General features: G+C 37.1%; 2 protein-coding genes across 3 annotated transcripts in view; one reads left to right on the forward strand and one right to left on the reverse strand.

Moving 5' to 3' along the window:
* LOC105195378 overlaps positions 1 to 24,266 on the forward strand; it is a 115,105-nt gene that overhangs the window by 53,628 nt on the left and 37,211 nt on the right. The window lies entirely within an intron of this gene.
* The window catches only part of LOC105195292, a 264,833-nt gene that overhangs the window by 9,057 nt on the left and 231,510 nt on the right, over positions 1 to 24,266 (reverse strand). The window lies entirely within an intron of this gene.

The following is a 24,266-nucleotide window of genomic DNA, read 5'->3' on the forward strand; positions in this document are numbered from 1 at the left end:
ATGGAAGCAAATAATTCTACACTGTTCTCAATGCGATGACCGTTAAGTGATCTTAAAATGCAGGGGTATTAGCAGAAATTGAACGGGAAAGAACTTCGCTGGAATTTTTATGAAATATGTATATTGATGTAACAAGATACTAAATCTAATTGCGTTTCTGCAAAAAATATTATGTCGAGTTATTACTTTGATGAGATTTGTCTTTATAATAGTTTATTTTATTAATGTAATTTATATTAATATAGCTTTTATTAAGCTTTTATTATTGTCTGATAATATATGCATAATCCTATACGGCTTGTGTAGATTCATATATAATTATATATTTTCAATCAAAATTATATAATGTTAATAATATGATTAACATATTTATTTATATAAGAAACATTTATAACAATATATAATATGTATTTTATAACAATTTTCACAAATTATTACACGTAATTTCACTGTTTATTATGAAAATAATATGTACAAATATATCAATATATATTGATTATTAAATTTTAAAGTTTGTAAAGGTCAGGCAATCGATAGTAATATGTTAAATGTCACATTACGTAAAATGTGTTACGTATTTTATGGTATATGCATGTTATATAATATAAGATAGTCCTTTAAAAAATATTGATGATATAATTGTAACAAATTGATAAAATTGATAAAGAGACTAAGTATCTTTTGTTGTAATTTAAGTTAATCATGGCACTTGGTTAGAAATATTGGAAATTCTTTGTCCTGAGAGTTTGTGTTCAATTACTTAGAAAAAAAATGTTACCATGTAATTATTATATGAATTCTTGTGTATAGAAAAATTCGATGAATCAATTCCATGATCATAGAATGTCAATTCACACTATAATTAAAAAATAGAGTAAAACAAATTAATTTAAATGAGCCTTGTAATAATTCATAATAGGCTGCATGGCAATTATTTTAGTCTATAGACAGTGTATCTTGCGAGGAAATAAATAAAGTCAAGGTGTTTTTTTAGGGAAATGTTTGGGTATGTTTGGCGCTGTATTTGACAATGTTAAAAAATATCGAAGTCTTGTAGATATCTTAACGATATTTTATTAATGATATTTTTAAGATATTTTTCGAAGATTGATGTCTAGAAGTTGTCTAAAAGATATCTAAAAAGTAAAGATTTTATCGAAAATAACTTTGTAGAACTAAAAGATATTTATAGACGTCTGAAAGACATCTCAAAAGATATTTTAAGGGATTTGCCAAGACATCTTTAGATATATCCGAGTGATATTTTAAAATGTTACGTAAAATGTTTTTTAAATCACTAAAAAGTTTCAAAATTTTTCGAAAAAGTGCAAGACATCTCAAGACGTGGAAAGATATTTTTTGTAAATCTAAAAGATATCTTTCTATTTATGTGGGAAATTTATTAAATATATAAAAATAAGAATTATCGAGTATTTAGTCTGTATTTAAATTAATTCCGTTTCTTTGTTCTTTTACGTGCGTCATTTCGACTAAATTAATAACAATTAATATATCTCGAAATTAATATATTCCCCGTGTTTAACTCTAATTGTATTAAAAACAAAAGGGTTAAAAATTGATTTGAAAATTATAATTCCCTTTAATTGGACTCCTTTATCGCACTATCGATTTCAACAGTTGCCAACTCAAATGTTGCCTCTTTCGACGTACATGAGATGCCGTGTTACGCAAATGTTAAATATACACGACGGTGCGATGGTAATAAGAGGAAAATTCAGCTGAAAGTCGACACACCGCGAATCGTTTGTTACGTGCCGGGCTGAACCGAAAGAAAAGCAGCGGCTGGTCGGCGCAGCCGTGGATGAGAAACGAGCTCGCTGAAATTTTTGTCTCACGTGCTGTTAAAGGCGAACTCCTCTTTCGAGCCGAGGCCGTGAGAGGGCGAGAAAAATTGGGCCACGTCCGCTTTAATTTCTGACGCCGGATAAATTCGCGTGTCAGATCATTTCTCCGTTCCGTTAACCGAATTTTTTCGACCATTATTTGCGACTTCCTATTTTACACGGCGCATTGTTCCTCGCGGCGGAACTGTCGGCTATTGTGCGACGACGCGAGAAAATAATTGCTTGCAATTTCGAGCACCCCCCTCACGCGTCCTCTGATACGTAGGGAGATCGCGTCTTAATCTTGCAATAATTAACATCGAGTAGCGGTGACGATTACACGCGTCACAATTTAAATTCTAATCGAGAAACGTGAAACTTCTCTCTCGTGCTGTTCGTAAATAATTATAAACGACTAGAATTCCGTTGAGCATCACGGGAGATTCATGACTTCCTTACTTGGGATTTTCCTTCAGCCTCAATGAAGAAACTTTCATAGAAATATGGAGATAGTTTTCCGCAGTGTTCGCCGCTCGCGAGTGCGGCAGGCGATATCGTTAGGGGAGTTTCGAAAGACTTGGACAGATCATAGGATCGCGTCTGCGAAACGCTGCGGGACGCTGCATACATATGCAGCGAACGATCAACGGGCGTTTTGGCTTTAAGCGTTCGACGTTAACCATAAGCCGCGGTACGAGCCATGTAACTAATCGAACTAGCACATTGGACCGAGCCAAACTATCGTCCTCGCTTTGTGGCCGAGGATCGTCGACTCCGAAGTTAAAGCCCCAGTCCATGGAGAACTACTGTTCGTAGATAATGCTCGGGTCCGAACCGTCTTACTTACCAATAACTTCCGCATACTGAAACCGAGAATAATGGACGCTGCATGACACGAAATTTCGGTGTATAAAGTGCCGCGCGATCATCGACGAGTGAACAATCAAAGCAGCGCGTGCACAGTGAGAGAAAAAAAATGTAGTGGTGGCAACTATAAGAGGGCAGCCATACAAATTTCGTTAATAAAATTATAATTTATAGTTAAGTCAATTATATTATAGTTATTGCAACTAAGTTAATGTTTAAGAATTAGTAAAAAATAATTGTAATATACTACTGTATAATAATATAATAATCACAACTATTTTTTACGATCGTACAAATTTTGTTAATAAAATTATAATATATAGTTAAGTGAACTATATTATAGTTATTGCAATTAAGTTAATGGTTAAGAGAACTAATAAAAAAATAGGTTAATTACTATATAGCACATTACAACTATTTTGCATTAGTTCTCTTAACCATTTATTTAGTTGCAAAAACTATAATTTATTTAACTATATATTATAATTCTAACAAAATTAACCTAATTTGTACGGTTGCACCCTTACTGTTGCCACCGCTGCAATTTTTTTCTCAGTGCACTATCGTTGCTTTCCGTATAAATAAAAATTATTGTATATCTCGACGAACGCATTTTGCAAAATTGCTAAAACACGCGATATATGCTGATTGATAGTAACGAAGGAATTCGCCGAAACACGTCGCGCAGTACAACTCGCATCATTGCTGTTTTTCCCTTGTTTTTTTCTTTTTTTTCTTTCTCTCAAAAATAGCAATTGCGCGGTAGTTGCATTTTACCACTCGTAGCCATACCGGCTGTGTCGGGTTTATTGATGCATTACACTGTTTTGTATTTTACATTTTGCGCAACGTCGCGCGCCCCCCATCTCCCCCCCCCTCCTCAAAACAGAGTCTCTAATGCGCGGGACGGGGCGGGACGGAGGGGCTTTAACAAATGTGCTAAAGCTGTTTCAATCGAATTTTATTGGCCCCGGCATCCTTTTGATTTATACGTTATTACGTTTTATTACGATGCCCCGGCCCTCGGAGCTCTTTTTGAAGAGCGCTTTGCATTTTACGCGAGCGTAATGACTATATAAAATGTTATAGTGGCGATGCGCGCTTATAAATTTCGACCCTATTAAGCCCATCCCTTTTACGCTGCATATTTATGTTACGGGAATTAATTTTGCGAATTCTTTAACTCACTGATGAATTAATTACCGATAACAAACGTGTAATAAACTAATAAATGAACGGGCTTTAGAATTATTAAGCGCCCTGATTACACCTGCACGCCTTACATTATTTACAGCGCCCGCTTTGTTTCATCTGAAAATCGTCTTTTTCCAGCGCTAATTACCGCGCTAAATATAGTACCGTTTAATTAAATTCGCATCTCCCGTTCGCGTTAAAATTTCACCGACATAATGTACGCGCACCGCGTACCGCGGAAAAAAGTGTCGGCGCTAATTACCCGAATCCCTTCGCTGTGGAAATCTGCGGGCTTAATTTCGGGAGGGAGACTGCCGCTTATTCTCGCTCGATTGTCGGCGGCGATTGCGACGCGCCGCGCCGCGCGGGGTCCACGGAACGGAGATGCTGATAATTGTAATTGGCAATAGATTTCGACGGACGCGTCGAGCGGCCGACCCCCATAAACCTTCAGAAGGCAGTCATTATCGGCGACGGGAGTTAATCGTCAGGGTTGCGTTAGCTCGCGCCGGCGATATTTCAAGGCCGTTGTGTCTCGTGGCCTCATCGCATCGCATCGCATCGCATCGGTTTGGCTTGGCGACGATTGGCCGACGTCATATCGATGATTTATGCACGTCCGTACGGATACCGGAAGATCATTGTTCGCCGTTCGCACGGCGCGACCGGCGAAGTGCGCTCCGCGCTGCTTCTGCGCCCCGTTCCGCGAATGCATTGTGCTCCGCCTTTTCACCGCGAACGACTCGTTCTGTACGAACAATGTTTGCCGCGGGACCGCGAGCCGCGGCCATAAGGGCGATTTGCCCGCAATTTCTGAAGGACCCCATTGTGTGATCGCCGATCGTGATCGGAATCCCGCGCGGGCGCGCCCACGACAATGGGGAAACGATTGGGAAACCGTATGTGTAATATGCATTCCAGCGAGGAAACACGGAACCTCCTGCATACCGAGAATTTTTCGGTTGCGCGCAGTTTCGCGGCGGCGTATCTAGAATTCGTATGTGCGTAAAGAAAGATGGGAATACATCGCTCAGTTATATCTTTTCTCTGCATGTTATTATGTCGTCGCAAATTGGCTTTATTTTTCTCCAGCGACAGTTTTGCTTGGACTGTAACTTTTAACGTTAAACGAATAAATTTTTCAAATTGGAAATATTAAGCAATAATAAGTTATTACAGAAATTATGGACCTGTAAGTAAATAACACAAGTGGAAGAAGGTAGAAGAAGCTTTTTCGATTAAAGCGGATCTTGGCTGATAAGACGGCTGATAAATGTTTCTATCACGAATCAGAATTTTAAGAAATCTGCTATTAAAGTTGCTAAAAATCACAATTTCAGCACTTATTGATGATTAATAACTCTGGATTAATAACTTGGATGTACTACAAACTTCTATAAAGCTTGAAACAAAAGATCTAGATTACTGCTTTAGACTAATAAATAAATCAAGAGTAGTTTAAAAGTTGTATCTAATTTTATTGAAACTGACCTTACCTATGAATAGGTGTATCTACATTTATAATTTTAAAAAACAAATTTCCACAAAATATGATACTTTCATATATACCTATCTGGGTTTGTTAAATCCAAATCTACACTCAGATTCAAAAGAACGGATTTAATATGGCTACATAATTTTAAAAATTTGTAAAATTGTATATATACATTATTTATATTGGAGAATGTCAGTGTTGCACTTACACAACTTAAAATTATCTAGATAAAGACGAGCTAAATTACATGTAAATATTTCTTAGATAAGATAAAAATTATTTAATTTTAATTTATTTCAATAAAAGACAAGATTATACACATAATTTTGACTAGATAATTTTTAAATTAATATTGTTATTAAGCAAAATTTAGAAGCAGCGTTATTAAGTACAATTTAGAATGTAAAAAAAAATTTGTTCGTATTTTTGGGTTTAAAGTTTTATTTCATAGAAACCACAAAAGTCTTTAAATAATTTAATTTACTGAAAAATATTTCTCTTTGAATTTGAATCAATATGTAAATAAAAATCAAAGTTAAAAATTTTTAATAATGATCAACAAAATTGCTTGTAAAAGTTTTCGAGTTTTATAGCAATTTTTACATTGTACTGATGTGTGCAATCTGGTCTGCGTTGCGATATACATTGTGAGTATTAAAAATTTATGGTTCACGTTGCGTATATTACAAATTTTCAGTATTAGCAGTGAATTGCAGAATACAACTCTATTGTTATTATTTGAAAAAATTCTCTTTGTAAGATAAATGGTACGCATGTTGAAAATAATTCATTCTCGTTATTGTTCACATTATTAAGACAATTTAAAAAATAACTCTTCTTTTATCTAGGATAAAGATGATAATCTGTGTTATTATATTCTAGATAAAGATAAGATAAAGCTATTTCTTTATTTAGATGATTGTCTAGATAATTTTATATAGATAATGGTAAACAGAGAAAAACGTGCAATTGGTCATTTGGAATTTTTAGAATTTAAGTTTTTCCGTGTTCAGCAATTTTAAAAATATAAGGTCATATTTCATGGAAATTTGTTTTTTTAGAGATACGTGAAATGGAAATTTGTTTTTTAGAACTAAATAAACGAGCTCGTAGATTAGAAAAGGTCAGTTTTAGTGAGATTAAATACAATTTTAAAACTACCCTTGCTTGATTTATTTTTTATCCTATAATGATAGTTTAGATTTTTTGTTTCACCTTCAGAAGTTTTTAGCAAATCCCATTTAGAGTTATTAATCATCAAAAAATACCAAAATTGAGATTTTTATCAACTTTATTAGCAGATTTTTAACGTGACATTTTACGCTTAGATTCAGATGTTTAGCAGCTAAAAGTTTATAAGAAATGATTTATTAAATTATTGTATAAGACAAAAAAAAGTTGATTTTTTTGTTGCTCACATCAGTGTAATATTTTCCGCGTATATTTAATTTGTAACATTTTTCTATATTTTTATATCTATTCCTATTCAAATTAAGACTGTGTTTGGAGACCGACAAAATTGTTGCCACGCGATTTATAGAACTAAAAAATGTATACACAAACTCATGCAGAAAATATTACATTCGACAGCAAAATCCGCTTTGACCGAAAAACGCTTACCTTTTCCTACTTGCGAAAATATTAATTATCTTTCAATTGAAACTACCGCGTCGTTCCTCTCGGTCGTGGGAAAAAATACGTTTCGACGATTTAATAACGTCACGAGTACGTGTGAAACAATATTTTATTTCTACAAATATTTTATACATACGCAACCATGCATTGTCAGCGCTAAATGGATGAGAAAACGCCAGGAAAATGGGATTTATGCCGTTCTCGTTTGCTCGTATTTCTCGCGACGGTGCGAACGACAACTTTCAGCGACGACCGACGAAAGTACGCGGGAATAATGAAGCTTGCGGTACCGTGCGTACCGGTACGCGGCGCGTGTAATTATATTTTTTGAAATAATTCTGTCTACACACGGAATTTGTATTCACCAGCTGGTTAAGAACGGTGTAAATCCTCATTTCCGGCGCGGACATTGGTACGCAGTTTGTACACGCGTAAGCGCGCACATATTTTTGAAACAAAGTTTCTTTTGGAAATTATTCAGAGAAATATCTCGCAGTTTAATTACACGTTCCCCCTTTCTTTTTCTTTATTTTTTATATTTTTTCTTTTTAGCAACGCTGTTCGTTTCTCTGCATGAAATCGCGAGATGTTGCGAAATTAACCAATTTCGTTCCTTCTTGAATCTTAATTTTTGTTTACGGGGATTACGCGCTCTAGCAGCACTCGCAAAAAATAATATTAGTTACTCTACTACCCGGAACTTTTCCCGTTTCTCGTAAAGGAAGATTTCTCGTCGTATCACTTTACGCGGCCCCTCGTCTCGGCGTCTCACTTCGCGAGGCACCAGGAAAATAATGTAACTCCAACCGTAACATTGTTTTGGACGGCTTACATGATACGAGGAGCAAAGGCAGAACTCAAAACAACACAGGGCGGAAAAGGGCTCTGCCTTGGGATACAGTCCTCCTGATGTTAAAACAACGTTTCCGTAATATCTGCTTTAACGGCGCCTCCGGGTTACATTGCGCGAGCTGCACGGTTTTCTTTCGGTTGCTTTGTGCCCCGCGTTTCTTAATGCGAACCGTAGTCGTGGCGTTTGCAAGAATAATCTAGACTTTATGGGCGCATGCCCGATGGGGCTTATGCGCGCGAGTAACAAAGGTCTTGCACGTTTGCCGCGTTGAAAGATATCAGAATCAGAATCTGAAATGCACGCGCATGAAACGCAACGAAGCTCGCGGCAGGTCAACGTTAAAATTAAAATTACCCCCACATTTGAGAGAAACTTCATTGATAATCGTCCACGGTGAAGGTAGCGGAAAAGGGAGAGTAAAATGACGATTTGTTAATTTTTCTAACAAGGAAAAGTCCTTATCCCGAAAATTAAAAAAATTATGAAACTTTGGCAGTACACATAGAGAATATCCTGATGTGTAATAAACAGTTTTAGGTATTTTGCCGCCCGAATTCACCCTGAAGAGGTGAAATCAGCCTCTGAAGTTCAACTAATTTTTTTATTTTTATTTTATTATTCATCAACCAAAAAAGATTATATAAAATTTTAAATAAAGAACTTATTTCCTATAATAAATGTTGTCGGCTAAAAAACTTGTTAAATGTTTAAACAATTTTGCAAAATATATAAAAGCAGGAGCAGTATGTATATATTCTCAATAATGTGATATTTTCATGGCTTCTTTATAACACTGCATATTCCATTAATACATGTTTCGTTTAATTTTATTTACAATTTCTTGTATAAAATCATTTAAAATAATAACATGTATAAATGCATGTAAACGTATAAAGAAATAAAAGCATGTAAATATTTTATAAACTTACATTAGAGAAATATGAATAAATACACGATATAATAAATATGCAAAACCTTATTTACAATATTTGTTTAAAATTGTTCTTGATAGTAAAATTTAAAAAAATATTTAAAACAAAGAAATTTCTTACATGAACAATGTATTTAATAACTTTATTTGTAAATTACATAAATATTTTTTTTATTCCATTTATATTTTTTTAACTATACCTGTAATATAAATTCATTATATTATGATAAATTCTTTTTATTATATAAGAAGTACATTTTTAAGTTCACACTACAGTTCACACTCATCTTATCCGTATATCAAGGTAAGATGGCGAAATTGATATATCTTTAAAAAAAATCTAAGTTTTTAAAAATTCTAATTTATTTAACAATTTTTAATTTTTGCAGAATAAACAAAGTTTTAGCAAATTAAAAAAAATTATTTTTTAATCATAGAAATTGGAAAAAATCTATAAATCTTAATGTCCATCTTACTTCCCTTTCCACTACAATTAATTTCACACATTCGCAAAGAAGGATCGGATCGTATCTTATTCTCTGCAATTTTCGATTCCCACTTTCGTGTTCACGTGCAACGGCAAAGTAAAATCGTGTCGCGATGTTAAAGGGATTATCCGAGATTGATCTTCCGGGGTAATGGCTGGGTTTCGCCGTTTTCATTAAAGCCGGCATTCATTATTCGGGCGCGAACAAACGGCGCGGAGGGGGGTAGACGTGGTATCGGGTCGCCCGAGACATTTGTCTCGCAGAAGCGAATAACAATCGCACCTAAATGGTAATTCGTGCGTGCCTGATATCGCTGATTTACGCGGACCGCGGCGACGGGCGTTACGCTCGCACGATATTGAACCGTGTTTACGAGTAACGAGTCGCCGGGGAGATTCGTGCCGAATTTGCGAATGTCATCTTGTCGCCGTAACGAGCACGACGCTTTTCAACGCTTGATTGAATTGTACCTGTTGGCTGGCACGTCTCATGCCTCGTTCTTTTTAATGGAACATCGATGGATCTTTACAGCATTACACAAATATCGATGTTCCACTTTGATGAGCCTAGAAGTTTCTTGGGCGAAGAAATGTTTCGTTGGAAGAAACGACAAATAATTTTTTCAACATCGGTACCTTTGAACATAGCCTAACTATAAGGTAAATGTGCGGAATTATGCCACTGTCGATCCAAAAGACGCCACCGTAATTTGTTTTGTGCCAGTAATAAAACACAGTTGATTAATAACGTCTAAACATTACTGGACAGCAGTCGTCAAACCCTCTGTTTAAAAATAAGTTTAGTTATTTCAAGTAAAAATAATGCAGTTGGCAGAAGTGAAAATTATTGACATTGCGTTTCGTTTCTTTCATCAGCAAAATCAGTAGATCTCAAATAGTCGAAAACGTCATAAAGATTTTCAGGTTTAAAATTACGGACATTTCAATTTTACCGCAAGCTTGTAGTAATATTGCAGAAATCTTTGGTAACTTCCATATAATATTACAATGTTTTAATGTAAGGTTTATGCAATGTTTCTTTAAACCTTTCAGTGCTTATGATTTTAACTCTCACTTTTTATAACAAATGTTATATTAATATTATTAAAATATGGATATTTTTGTTTTAAACTCTTTCCCCTTTTTTTTCCTTTTTTCTCTTCATTTTCATCTTTTTTCCGTATTTAAAAACTCTTTTTTTCCTTCTCCTTTCATTTTTCATTGTTTTACTTCTTTTCCTTTTTATATCCAACGTTTTATAATATTTATCCGTCTATTACAATGCGATGCGATGCAAGATCTCTAAAAGTCGTTGATCAAGAGACGTGGTAGTCTCGCGCAGCGAGAGAGACTCCGCATTACCCGAGGCGCGCACGTGCACCATGTTTCTGTTAATGTCCCACTCGGGTTGTTAACCGCGCACGGTCCCGTAAGGCGGCACGCCGAGCGCCGTTGACCCGCCTCCCCACTCTCCTCGGTCACTCGGTCATTCACTTGACTCGGCGCGCACGTGTACGTCGTCGGCCGAGACGGGTTGTTGACCGCGCAAGGTCAGGCGCTATACCGTCTCGGCCGTCTCCCCACTCTTCTCGTAAAACTGGGGCCGCGAGACTCGGCCGCTCGACCGTCTCCGCCGTCGCGCCGCTACTGTTACACTGCTAGTGCTGCGCATAATTTATTTGCAGGGTTGGGTAATTAAAAAATTAAAAGTTAAATAATAAAGTTAATAACTTTTAACGCAAATTAATTAATTTGAAACGATTTAATTTTTAACTTTAACTAGTTATTTTTGAAACACACGAACTTTAATTTATTACCTTTTTACCTAAGTTAAAAATTTATTTGCAGAAAAAAAGGTAATAAAAGAGAAAATTTTAAAAGAAAAAACAGAGAAAAGTAAGAAAAAGTTTAAAATAAAGAAAGAAAAAAAAATAGGAGAGCAAATGTACACAAACGAATAATAAACATTTTTAATAATTGCTGGATTAGGTGTAATATTTTGAAATTTTAATACAGAAATAAAAATTTGTTTAATAAAATATTATATTTTTGTCTTTCAGGAAAAATCATATGTAATAGACGGATGGATATTATAAAACATTGGTTATAAAAAAGAAAAGAAATAAATAATAAAAAACAAAAAAAGGAAGAAAGGAGTTTTTAAATACCGGAAAAAATGAAACTGAAGAGAAGAAAAGAAAAGAAGAAAGGACAGCGTTTAAAAAATCCATATTTTAATAATATTAATCATTAATGTAACATTTGTTGTAAAAAGTTAAGCTTAGAATCATAACCAGTATTGAAAGATCAAAGAAACATTGCATAAACCTTACATTGAAACATTGTAATATTGTATGGAAGTTACAAAAGATTTCTGCAATGTTACTACAAGCTTGCGGTAACGTCAAAAATGTCTGCAATTTTAAACCTGAAAATTTTTATGACATTTCAGGCTATTTGAGATCGTCTACTGATTTTTCTGGTGGAAAAAATAAAACGCAATGCTAGTAATTTTCACCAACTGCATTATTTTTACTAATAATAATCAAACCCATTTTGGGAACAGACTAAAAGTCTATCAAATGACTCCATTAAAGTAAATAAACGCATGTAATTTTTTGTGAAAAGCGGTCTCCAAAAACCTATAAAAATCTATTACTTTTAACTATCAAAAGTAATTCTTAAATTTATTGTTAAATTGTTACTACGACAACCAGTAAATAATAATAACACAACCAGTAATAATACCTAACCAGTAAATAATAAAATCAAATAATTTTGAATTGTAACACAAGTTTTAGTTTTGGACAATTAATACGTTTAAAAAATAATAAAATAGTAAAGTTTCATATGCTTTTAGGGTTTTTGTAAAATATAATAAGGATGACTAACACACAAATAGAGTGACGTCATTTAATAAATATTAGTAGCGTAAATAGGAACAATCTAGAATTTTGATAGCATAATTCAGAATTCTTGCAGTTCATACTTAATTCTTTTGTATGTAAAAAGTTCTTTGTTTATTTTCAACTTTAATATACGTTTTTGCTAATTTATAATATTAATTTTAGATAAAATTCATAGTCTTATCTAACGTCACTTTATCTTTTTTTTAAACTTGTAAAACATTAGTTCTTTTTTAAGATGATATAATTTCGTATATTTACCTTGCGCTTTATTTTGTTCTGATTTTATTTTTCAAAGAAAAATAGTAGAACTGAGATAAAAATTAATTATGAAATAATTAGATCGGATCAAGTTCCCTGAACAAGGCTGATCAGTAAACGCGGCTTGCTCGCAACCTGGTACGTATAAGAGTATTAGTAGCTGAATCTGGGCATCTGGATGACAAGATAAAGCTCTCTTTGAAAATTTATGAGATGTCTTTCAAGATGGGCCCATCGATATGGATGAGATTATCGATTAAGCGCGCGCAAACCTTTCAGAAGTTCTTTGAGCCGCAAGCCCCTTTCGTAAGAAGCTAGTAATGAAACGTCCGTTCTCGTTAAGTTAGCTGGTGGCAAATTCACTTACTGAGCTCCCACGGAGCTGGAATTGCGCACAAAATCCAATATAGGTTTTTGTCATCAAAGAAAGTACTTTTGTCTTCGAAAGCGCGTCGCGAAAAATATCACTCGAAGGATCCGCTAAATTGAAACGTCTAGAGAAATAGCGCGACGCTTGTTTTCAAATACGCGGATCTAATTTTCCAATTGTACTAATTTTATCGAAATACGCATAATTTGACGTATCAATTTTATCAAAACTTTACGCTACTTTGAGACAAATGTCGTTAGCATCCGCGTCGTCGCGAGAGAGAAACGTTGCGATATAGCGCGCATTTGTCCCGAGGGGTTGACGCAATTGCGTCCGATTGAAATTATTCTCTTCATGGATAAACGTGGGTAAAGTCTCATCGTCGGAAGTCCCGGTTCCGTCGCCGGTGGCTGTTTCATTTCGCAATTGCGTTTAAACGCCGACAATTTTCCGCCTTAACGTCGCGCACTAACTTCGCATTCAGTAGCCCGAAGACCGCCTAACTTGCGGTCCCTCTTAAACCGTTTTGCATGAAATTAGACGTTTCATCGTTGTCGGCCAACCGCAACTCCGGGGGAAGGGGAAGAGGAGGTTCATTCTCTTGATTACTTAGAGAAGCTCGAGAAGGATGATCGCGGTTTCTGTCTTGTTTCTGTTTATCATTGAGTTCGTTCTGTGATTAAGATTCCCAGACACCTTGGTGGCGCGGTTTGGTTTCTCATGAGAAGTTCTCCATTTAAGATGGTTTAACTACCTAAAAATAGAAGTTAATAATTTTCAACGACCATTAATTATTATCATCGCTTGCGCTCTTCCGTTGTCTCACAATCAATCATTTTTTATCTCCGAAATATTAATCAAGGAGAAATCTCTTTCGCATGACCGTCGTCGCCTTATGAAAATCTCAGGCGGACGAGCTAAAAAAAGGCAACCTCGAAGATGCGAGAGCGCCGAGCGCGCGATCGCGAAATAAATCCCACGGCGTTTACAAAGTTGCCACCTCCCGCGCGAATGCATAAGATATTCAGCCGAAGCTACACTTCGGACTTCGGCCAGAGTTCTTCTAGCGTCGCTTTATGCGACGCGTTTCTCAAATCGGCGAGAACGCGGCGACGCTTTGTTATCAGCCTGTTTCCTTCCACCCTTGTTTCCCCCCTTCCCCCTCCCCCTCGACACACGACGAAACTTTTTCCCCACGCGCAATTTGCCGGCGACAATGCGCCCTGCCACGGGACTCGCCTGCAGGGCTTCGCGCCCGGTGTGTCTCCTCTCCCTTATCGTACTCTTTCTTAACGCTGAACTCTCGCCTTCCGCATTACCCCGTTCCACTATCTTTTCCTCCGCCCCCCGTTCCCTTCCATCCCGGCCACCTTCCTTCATTTCGAGCGTTACGCTTGCTTGGTGTTTTCTGTATTTCTCTTTCCTCTGTCCCCTAATCATATATCCGAGGAATATCGTGCTCTCGCTGCTTCAGGGAGCCGCTCCTTTGTTTAATATGAGAAAAATACAACATCTAGATGGAAAAGGTGTCGAAAAAGTCAATGTAATAACGCATTCGCTCTCATAATTTAGTCCCTTTTGTACTTCGATAAATAAAAGACACGGTAAGAGAAGATTTCTGTTTCTACATCGTGTTTGCAATATAAGAAAAAAATATAAAATTTTATTTTGTGATTAAAGCTACATCTTCGTCTATTATTTTTTTTATATCTTTACTTCCAATTACATTAATATTTCATACTTATTGAAAATCCGAGGTATATTTGCATTATATGCATCACAGTTACTTTGTAGAAATAATTAATTACAGTTAGTTTTTCTCTCTCTAAAAGTAATTAATTATGGATTCTGAAAAGTAACACGTGACAGTTACTAAAAAAATAAAAATAATTTTATTGTTATATTTTTTAGTTAATTTTTTGTAATGTTTACATTATACATTTCTACTTTAAATTAAAAAATCTGACATTTCTAACTAAATTATTTTATTTATTACACTAAACACTCGGTTATATACTGCATTATTTTTCATACAATCATAGTTGTTTCTAGAATTTCAAACTAAAATATATTTAATCCGTTGGAATTAATAATTTATAATAAATTAATAATAATACTTGGTATATATTATCAAAATTATGAGATCACAATATTTTCTAGCTAAAAAGTTCGCCAGATTCAAACTTTGTGATAAAATCATCGTAAATAATTCGGGACGTGTTTTAAAAATAAAGTCTCAAATTTAATGATAGTTATTCTCAAAGATAATTTATCATCTCACTCTGCTGAACGCAGTGTTATCGAATAAGTTTTAAGCAAAGTAACTACTGAAAAGTAACTAAATTAGTTATTAGTTATAAAAAAACGTGACTAAAGTTAAAGTTACAATTGTAGATAGAAAGGAAGAAACAAAGTTGAGTAAGTTATTGATAAAAAGTAACTTTAACTGTAACATTGTTACAAATAACGAGCTACTTTCCAATCCTGTTAATAAATTATAACAAAGAAATTAAATCTCGCATGAGAATTGAACACGGCCGCAAGAGTGCTTGCACCGAAAATGTATTATCGCATTTTTCGATAGCGCTTTACGGCGATCAATTTTAACGACTATAGAACGTATCTTTCCAAATCTTTCTAGCCCATTTCCGCCCTTTCTCTCGGACGTATCTGCATATGAAAAATGTATTTGCCCCGCTTTATATCCGTCTTACGCTTACGAATAAAAATGCGAATCATTTTTCGCTCGCTTAGTACCGCTCGCAAACTCGTAGGTAAAATATACGCCAGGTACATCGTCGCCTCCGTCATTTTTTTATTTCCTCCGTAACGCCTCTCTCTCTCTCTCTCTCTTTCTCTTTCTCTTTCTAGTTTCTTCGATTATCCTTATGACCTACATTCATTACCTTCAATCAATTTCTTTTTTTACGCGCTTGTTATCTCTCGGCTTGACCTTATTCTTTCACATAATTTTTTCAATACACTTCCGGAGTGAATTCTATTCTCGTTTCCACGTATGTTGTTTTCATTCGATTACCGCATAATTTATAAATTTTTTAGTTAACTTTCTTCACTTGTATTTTACTCATATTTCATAGATCATTATTTTATTATTTCTGTGCACGATACTCGGTCGTATTTTTATTTCCTGTGCTCATCCTGTGCTATGCTATTTACTTTACTTGCGTTTCTCATGTCGCATTGTCCTACTTCGCCGCGTTTCTTCCTCTCGGCGTACTTACTCTCTGTAAGCACGACTATATCTTCCTTCCAATAAGCTCAACCTTATTCCGCGGATGCAGACGTACACATCGCTTTTTCGCATATGATCGCGTCCGCTTCCATTTCCTTCGAGAACTTCCGCGCTAGTCTCTCGACTTACTTCCGGTTCGAGCACACTTCTGCTCTTCATTCGCTTCCGCGACGGAAACGCGGCGTAACTCTCTCCTCGCTTCCGGTCTTCTCGTCTGGCTACTGAACAGCAGCGTCGCGAATCAACTCTTTCCTCCTTCGCGTAGTGTTTATTACATACTAGAAGTTGTCGCGACCGTCTTTCCCAGTCCTCGTCTCGATACTCCACGGCACTAAACGCTGGATTTAATTTTCGCTCCCGCCTTGAATAGTCGCTGGCTGCAGTACCAGCCGAAGATTTGTTTTTCCAACCTTGCCGGGGCTCGTCTCGGTAAGCTTTTGTCGTGCGGTCGTTTTACCTCCACTCGTTTGATCCCGGTGTTCTCGCAGTTTCCTCCTCGTTTTGTCCCCGGTCGTCGTCCCTTTCTTTTTCTCAGTTTCCATTGCGTCGACAGAGATCAAGTGGTCGGGCTAGCCAGCGCCGAATCCGGGCTCAGTTTGGACAGTCGAGAATACCATCGAGAGTACCATTGGCCCTGGATCTTGGGTGGGTAAGTTAAATTCAGATTGATCCTAGACTCGGAATCTCCTCTTATTGCATATTCTTTATAGCTTTTCAATTTTTAAACGAATTTCGATGAAAAGTAGAATATTTCATATGTTGCAATATCAGAATTAAATTAACGAAAAGAATGTTGCACTTTTAAATTACAAGCCTTGACAAAAAATTTAAACGAGAAAGTAATAAAGCATGTTATTATCTTTTTTTTTTATTTATTATATCTGTCGCGTCGAGATTTAGAGAATCCTAAAGCAAATTACCGACATTTTTTTATTAAAAATTATTTTTGATTCGACTACACAGAATTCAAATTTGTATTAAAATTTTTTTTGTTTTATTAACATGAAATCGCTCTTTATTCTTTTTATTTTTTTTGTACAATTTTAATTATGTGAAAGAATGTAGAATTCTATAAAATATATCGGTAATTTGCATTAAAATCTCTTTAATAATGCACCAAAAAAAGAATTACTGAAAATAAATATTTATTCGAATAGTACTAATGAAATATTCGATAAATGTAAACGTACATATTTAATTAGTACAAGAATCATTAATTTAATTTAAGTATTGTTTTTTCTCTAAGAGTAAATATTTATGTGCCGATAAGTAAATATTTTATTAGTAAGCGCTATTCGCATAAATATTTATTAAAATTTCGGAATTCTTTTTCTCAAGTGTATTTTGCGTCCTTGTTTCACATTTCACAAAGGAATGCCGTTGTTTCTTTAACTCTATCGTAATCATGGTGTGCCAATATTTTTGTGGCGATAATATTGATTCTTGCCTTTATACAAAGGACCATATACCCCTCAACGTCGTCGTCCATCTTCTTCCGTTGTCGTTCCGTCACGAGACTGGATTCTCCTGTGTTGCTTCTCTCTTTTCCTCAAGGTTTTCATTTCCAGAGCAGAGATTAAATGGTGAAGCGACTACACACGGACAATCCGCCCGGCTTCGTGCGTTATTGAGTCGCCCGTCTCCTCTTCCTTTCTCTCCTCTGCTTGGCTTTCATTTCCTATCCCCTTTCGCAATCGCTTTTGTTATCCGTTATAGATCCGCCGTGAAAAAAAATAACGATGTCTGTTTAGTCGACGTTTTTTTATTCCGCTGTCCCTTTTTCTCTATCTCGCGATACAAATGCAAAAGCTACAATTACAATCTTTCGTGTTATCGGAGGAGGCATTCAGAGAATCTCGTCAGGCAAACGCGAATTTGGGCAAAGCAATTTCAAGTTTGAATTTTGAAATTATTTGCAATAATTATCTACTAATTTCATTAAACTTCTCTGATAAAATAGAAACGTCTACTTTGCGTGTGCCATGTCAGGATAACTCAAACATCGTTGGCTTGCTCGTTCTTTGGCAACCGTCGCGATTTTGGCAGCGATAAACATATAATTAAACGACTCGACGAGTGGAAATTTTTTGGCCGTTTTTCCGTGCTCATTTCGCCATGCGGAATGGTTCGTGCGCCTTCGGCCGCCTCTTTTTCTACCGTTTTACACGGTTTTCATTGCCACAGTGAAGATTAAGTGGCAGAACGGCGGCGACGGTGCATTTCCAGGCTTTCTCTCTCTCTCTCTCTCTCTTTGTTTTTTCCCCTCTCTTTTACATTTTGCTTTCTTAGCCCTTTTATCTCTCTCCCCCTTCCATTTCTCTCTTTCTCTATTTCGCCAGCGTCGGAGGAATCGCCTGAAATTCAAGTGGTGAGCGCGATAGGGGCGCGCGATTTCTCTCGTCTACCTCTTGCACCCGCGTTCTCGTCTTGCATTCGAATCCGAGGCCTGACGAAGCGCGATTTCATGGGGAACTTTGTAAACTCGTAATAAAGGGCTCGGGTTTCTCAAACGCGACACGGCTCTCTTCTACCCCTACTCATTGTCGACCATTGCTGTCGTTATCATTCTCGCGTTTTGTACGATACTTTGCTTAACATAATCTATCACGGAGCTCGTAATAATCCACCAAATACGAAAACGAATTTTTATTTGAAAATTACGCTTTGATAGGATTACATTTAATCCTTTCAAATTTATCGGATCAGTCCTCGCATTCTCATCGATATTAACGGATCCCATGTCGAGATAACTATCGAGTTATCCGCAGCACAGTTTTCGCGGTTCGCGCGGAAAACGCGATAGTACGGAATATCCTTTACATGGTTCTCGCCGAGACTAATTTGTATAATATCCATACCGAAACGGCCGCAATTCATTGGTTTCGATTATAATGTCGACAACGTTAATTACAGCGAAATAACAGGCACTGTGGGCTTTCATGTACCGGCCGATTTCAAAGGCTCGTCGGACATTTCAATAATCCGCCACTTTCCCCTCCCTCCGCCTGTCTCTCTCTTTCTCTCTCTCTCTTTCCCCTTTGATTGTCCAGACGCGCTAATCACGTTTCGCGAATTCTATTATTAATCACAGTACGCGTCGGCGCAGTCTAATTGCAAAATTCAAAACTGACATTACCAGAACGAGGCGCGGTGTCGGTACCAATCAATCACGCTTAGTGCGCTCGCGTTTCGTTCCCCGTTCAGGTTCTCTGATTTTGCGGCGCGCATTAACAGATCCCTGGCTCGCCCTTCTCCTCCTCCCCTCCTTCACGTTTTCTCTTTCCGTTATATCATTTCCGTTCGCCTATCTTGCGGACTGTCCCTTATGCGCTCGCGTATTCTTGCAACTCCGGAGCGCGCACTCCCCTCCGGATGCACCTAGATATGCCTTCCCCGATGTGCGAACACGCGTGTATGTTTGATGAGTCGCTTGCCACGACATGACACACTGCATAATTCATCCGCATGCGCCATTTGCGCGACGGTCAGTCAGCTTGACGTACTGGCTGAATTTTGATTCACCGTCAAGCCAGAGGAGGCTCAAGTGGGTGAACGGGAGGCAGGCACTCCACGACACGATGGGAACCGTCTCCGGATGAAACTCGATTTCCGATCCTTCAGACCGTGTCACCGAATTTAGGACCACTGCGTTCCCATTTTTCGCTTTCCCCCCGAATGCTATCGCAAATCACAAGAAGAAGCGTCACGTGCCGTGACAAAATTGTTCTCACACGATCGCTACACGAGAGAGTTACAGGAGGGTAACCAAAGTAAGTGTGTCCTAATGGCTCAGTACCCAATATGACCTACTTGCTGTTTCTAAATAGTTACATGATGAATTGAACAAATGACGCCAGTATGTCGTACAGGCTGTCGACGTGCCTTGTTTGCAACAATTAATTGCACTAGAAGAAAAAAATTGAAGTGGTGGCAACTATAAAAGGACAACCATATAAACTTTGTTAATAGAATTATAATATATTAGTTAAGTGAACTCTGTTATAGTTATTGCAACAAGTTAAGGGAATTAATAAAAAATAGCTGGAATTACAATATTATATAGCGTATTACTATATTAATAATTACTATATTATACAATATGTTGCAGCTATTTTTTATTGGTTCTCTTAACCATTAACTTAGTTGCAATAACTATAATATAATTCACTAAATTATAATTCTATTAAGAAAATTTGTATGATTGTCCTCTTATAATTGCTACTGCTACAATTTTTTTTTCTCAGTGTGTATTCTGTTGTTGGCAGTGAGGTCAAAAGAATTTTCTTGTTCATGTTTCTCATGGTTTAATATTTCGTAGGAAAGTTACTGCTTTTCATCAAGTGACAATTATTTATCTCTGCAGTTCATATTACTGTAGTTCTATATTTATACTTTATAACGCTGTACTTAATTTATATTTTCGTCATAACATCCATTTATAGTCAAAGGAAGAAAACTCTTTGTAAGGTAGAATCAGTGTGACCTAGATCAGTAATGAGTATACACACGTCGATTGTAATGCTTTTTAGTACTTTTATTACTATAGATTATAAATTTTAATTCATAAGTCATGGTTTTAAAAGAAAAAAGTTAAGGAAGACAATTATTTACTTAATGGATAGTTGACAAAAGTAGTTCTTCGTGTACTCTTACGAGTATATCAACATGTTAATAAACTTATAAACTTATAAATGTAACATTAGAGAGAGAGAAAAAGTGACAGAAAAATCACTTTATTATTTATTTTTCCGACACTTTTTGTGAAAAAGAAGAAAACATGTAATTAGGCCATATTGAATGCGCCATATGCGCCCAACATGAGTTAGTTGACATTGTTTCTAAAAATCTCCACCGTAGCCACATAAATGTACGAAACTGTTTCATATTTAAAATTAATGTTTAGAGAATCTTTCGTACTTTGAACATGGCCGTCAGTTTTTAATTTCGGACTGAGCAAAAAATTAAAAATCGCAAAGCCTAATAGGCAGGCCGTATAGAGTACGTTAATACGAGCGACAAACGAGCGTTTAAATTTTCTAATTCTCTCTTTTATCTGATGGAGAATTTTTTTATTAAAGTACCTAGAACTGGGGCAACTACCTATCACACCGATGAGATTCGATTTGTCGGCGCGTACGCCATTAAAAAGACAATGTCTCCTTCGACATGGCGCGCGGCGGGTGCGACATCTTCGTGCTCAATAAATCTCCGGGTAGTTCGCGATCCTACGCTCGAGATCGTTATTCGTCCTGTTCTCCGCGATCCCGATGAGGGAGATAAACTTTTATCCCGAGGAGAGCGCGGGAGGAATCTCGCTCGTTCTCGAAGAGGTAGACGGAGTGTCGGGAGGACCTGAAGCCTGGGCTGGAGAGAGGGATGAGCGCGGAGATGAGGGGGATTTTATGGTATTTTGCGAACTCGTGCTCGATCAATGGGGCTTGAAGGCTTATAAATCCGCGCGCGGCGGAGTCGGCCGGCTTCGTTTTATCGTCGATTTTAAGCGCCTGCCTCGCGCGAATCCCGTCTGTCCCGAGGCTCAACGTTGCTCGTCGATTTCCTCGATCCCTCCTCCTCGGTCTGGAATCCTTCCGCGACGTTTCTCACACGCGTGCACGCCCGCCTCTTTTCGCGATCAATTCGCGAGCCAAAGCGAGCGCGCGGAGTCGTAATTAAGGCATTTACCACGCGCGATTACGATCTCGGAGTGTTGAGACGTCGTCAAACTTTACGCGACGAATCACGTTATTGAACCCGCGAAGACATTCCGCAGCGTGTTCCCGCCGGAATTATCCGTCCATCGTCGTCGCGAATTTCGTTCGTAAAATTGTATTTTTCTGTCATTTTTTTTTTCAGCACGTTAGCGAACAAACGGATGCTTTCCTCGTTCTCGAAGGCATGCGGATCGCTAAGTGCGGATTACGTACATACGCCCCGGCGCGGCGGCGCGGTGAAAGCTCTCGTTAGGCTGTCTTGAAAAGCCGCCGGCTTTCACGTCGGATTACTATCTCGCCGTCTCGCTTTGCGATTCCGATTGATGAATCAGCGCCATCTGAATCCGGCAAATCACTGTCCATCGGCATGTAATGCATGTAGCTCGTATTAAAAGTGGTAATATTTTTGAATACAAGTTTTTTGTATTCTTTTTTTTTCTTCATCTCACAAGCAAACGTAATAAGCTGTCGGCGCTGCTGCTCGATGTGCGATCCACACCGGGTTTTGTATATTGAAAATATCAAAATGACATAGCGAATAATGTAATCTTGCCTCGATAATCCGTCCACGAGCGAGATAAAATTCTTTGTCGACGACACATTACCCGGAATTAAATTTAGCTTTTGTACTAGTTATTATTATTTTGATCAAATTGCAATTTTTTCCCCGAGCATTCGTTAAATCAAGTATTGACTCGGTTATAGTGCTCGTAAAATTACAAGGACGCGCACACTAAAAAGAAAAAATTTTATTTTCAAATAAATATATTTATTTTAACGTTATTTCATTAATTAAAAAAATATTTCCTAGGTATTTAATAATAAATATTGTTTTATACCTGCTAATATTTATTTAAATTAAGGATTTGAACATAAAAAAAACTTTTCAGCGCAAGCTTGCTTGCTTGTATAAAAATAAAAATTTTAACAGTAAAAGAACGAAGAATTTATCATCTATAGATGATAAATATATTTAAATATTTAAAAAAAAAAAAAAGTGTATGTGGAGTGTGGTATTTGGGAACGCGATCGTCACTTCGCCGAGTGCTGACGCGATAGAAACTTCTCGAACAATGCGATTTAATGCGCGCTTTAATGTGTATATCAGAAACGAATACTCGTCTCTCAGTGAAATAATCTCGGTGAAATTTTACTCACATTTGTGCACGAGTTGTCCAACCTAGACGCGACAGATCGGACGGGCTGAGCGTAGTCTGAACTGGTCTAAACTTGGTCGTGCACGCCAACTTCGGAGCGCGGCTAATTTTACAGTTCAATCGAGGCGATGTGTCTGTCTGCGCCTCGCTCCGCTCGCGACGGACGTTTCGAAAATCGAAGGAACTAACGCGACGACACACGGCGAATGTCTCGTGCCGCTGCGCATAGCCGTCTGACCGTCCTTCAAACGACAACGAGATTATGCCGCGCGTAAACAACACCGGCACATCGCGCGCTATTGACGCAGTCGCCGCGTCGCCGTGCGTACCGTAAGTACGTACAACGCACGTTCTCCCGCTTCTCGAACTATATATACGCAGATGTTGTCAACGACGCGTGATAGACGGCTAGTCGAATCTCGAGTCGTTCGATGCAACGTTACTCCCCGTGTTCCGATCGCGGCAATTAAATTCGGGTCAAGATCAAAGCGAGCGAGGCGAGATACGTGCTTTTCTAATCCGGGCGTCGTTAACCCTGCGCTGGTGTGGTGGGGTATGATACACCCCGTAAATTGATCTCTAGCTTTGAGCTAGAGACGTTGGCAATAATTTACCGATGCACAACACTGTTTCAAATGAAAAGTGTACACTTATGATGCATATACTCAAGTGTTGGGATTTCCAAAGCATATTTTGCTATAGGGCATGCCACACCCCACTACATCAGGCACGTAAGTTTAAGGCACCACACCAACGCAGGGTTAAAGAAATAATTATCGTACCGTTTATTGTCGCGTGTGTGTACGTGCGTGTGTCGATGTGTGCTAGTGCGTATCGCCAGGATGACAGCGTCTTCAGCAACGGGGATCAAGAGGAACAACGTACGTGAGTAGTTTCACATGAGATTTATTAATTTATTATACATATATTTAATTATTTTTTAAAAATACGTCAATTATCTTGCAGAAAACATTTATTCCGATCTTTTCTTTTTACTTATATTGCATAGCTGTTTTCTAATTGTAGGAATTTTAGCATTAATAAGAACCGTTGATTTGAATACAAATAGAACTCAAGTAAAAGTTTCTAGAATTTATATTAAATGTTAATTTAAAGATAATATAACATATTTTCAATAATGTTATAAATCCTTTTTAATGGACAAAAAAATTAATTACAAAAATTTTAGAAAATAATTTTAAAAAATTATGTGCTAAATAAAAATTTATAATAGATAGTAGATAATAAGTGTAAGGATATTGTAGTGGTAAATGAGCACTGACTATATATATTGCACAAATT

The sequence above is a fragment of the Solenopsis invicta genome, chromosome 5 (genome assembly GCF_016802725.1).
Source record: "Solenopsis invicta isolate M01_SB chromosome 5, UNIL_Sinv_3.0, whole genome shotgun sequence".
In the NCBI taxonomy this organism is placed as follows: Eukaryota; Metazoa; Arthropoda; class Insecta; order Hymenoptera; family Formicidae; genus Solenopsis; species Solenopsis invicta.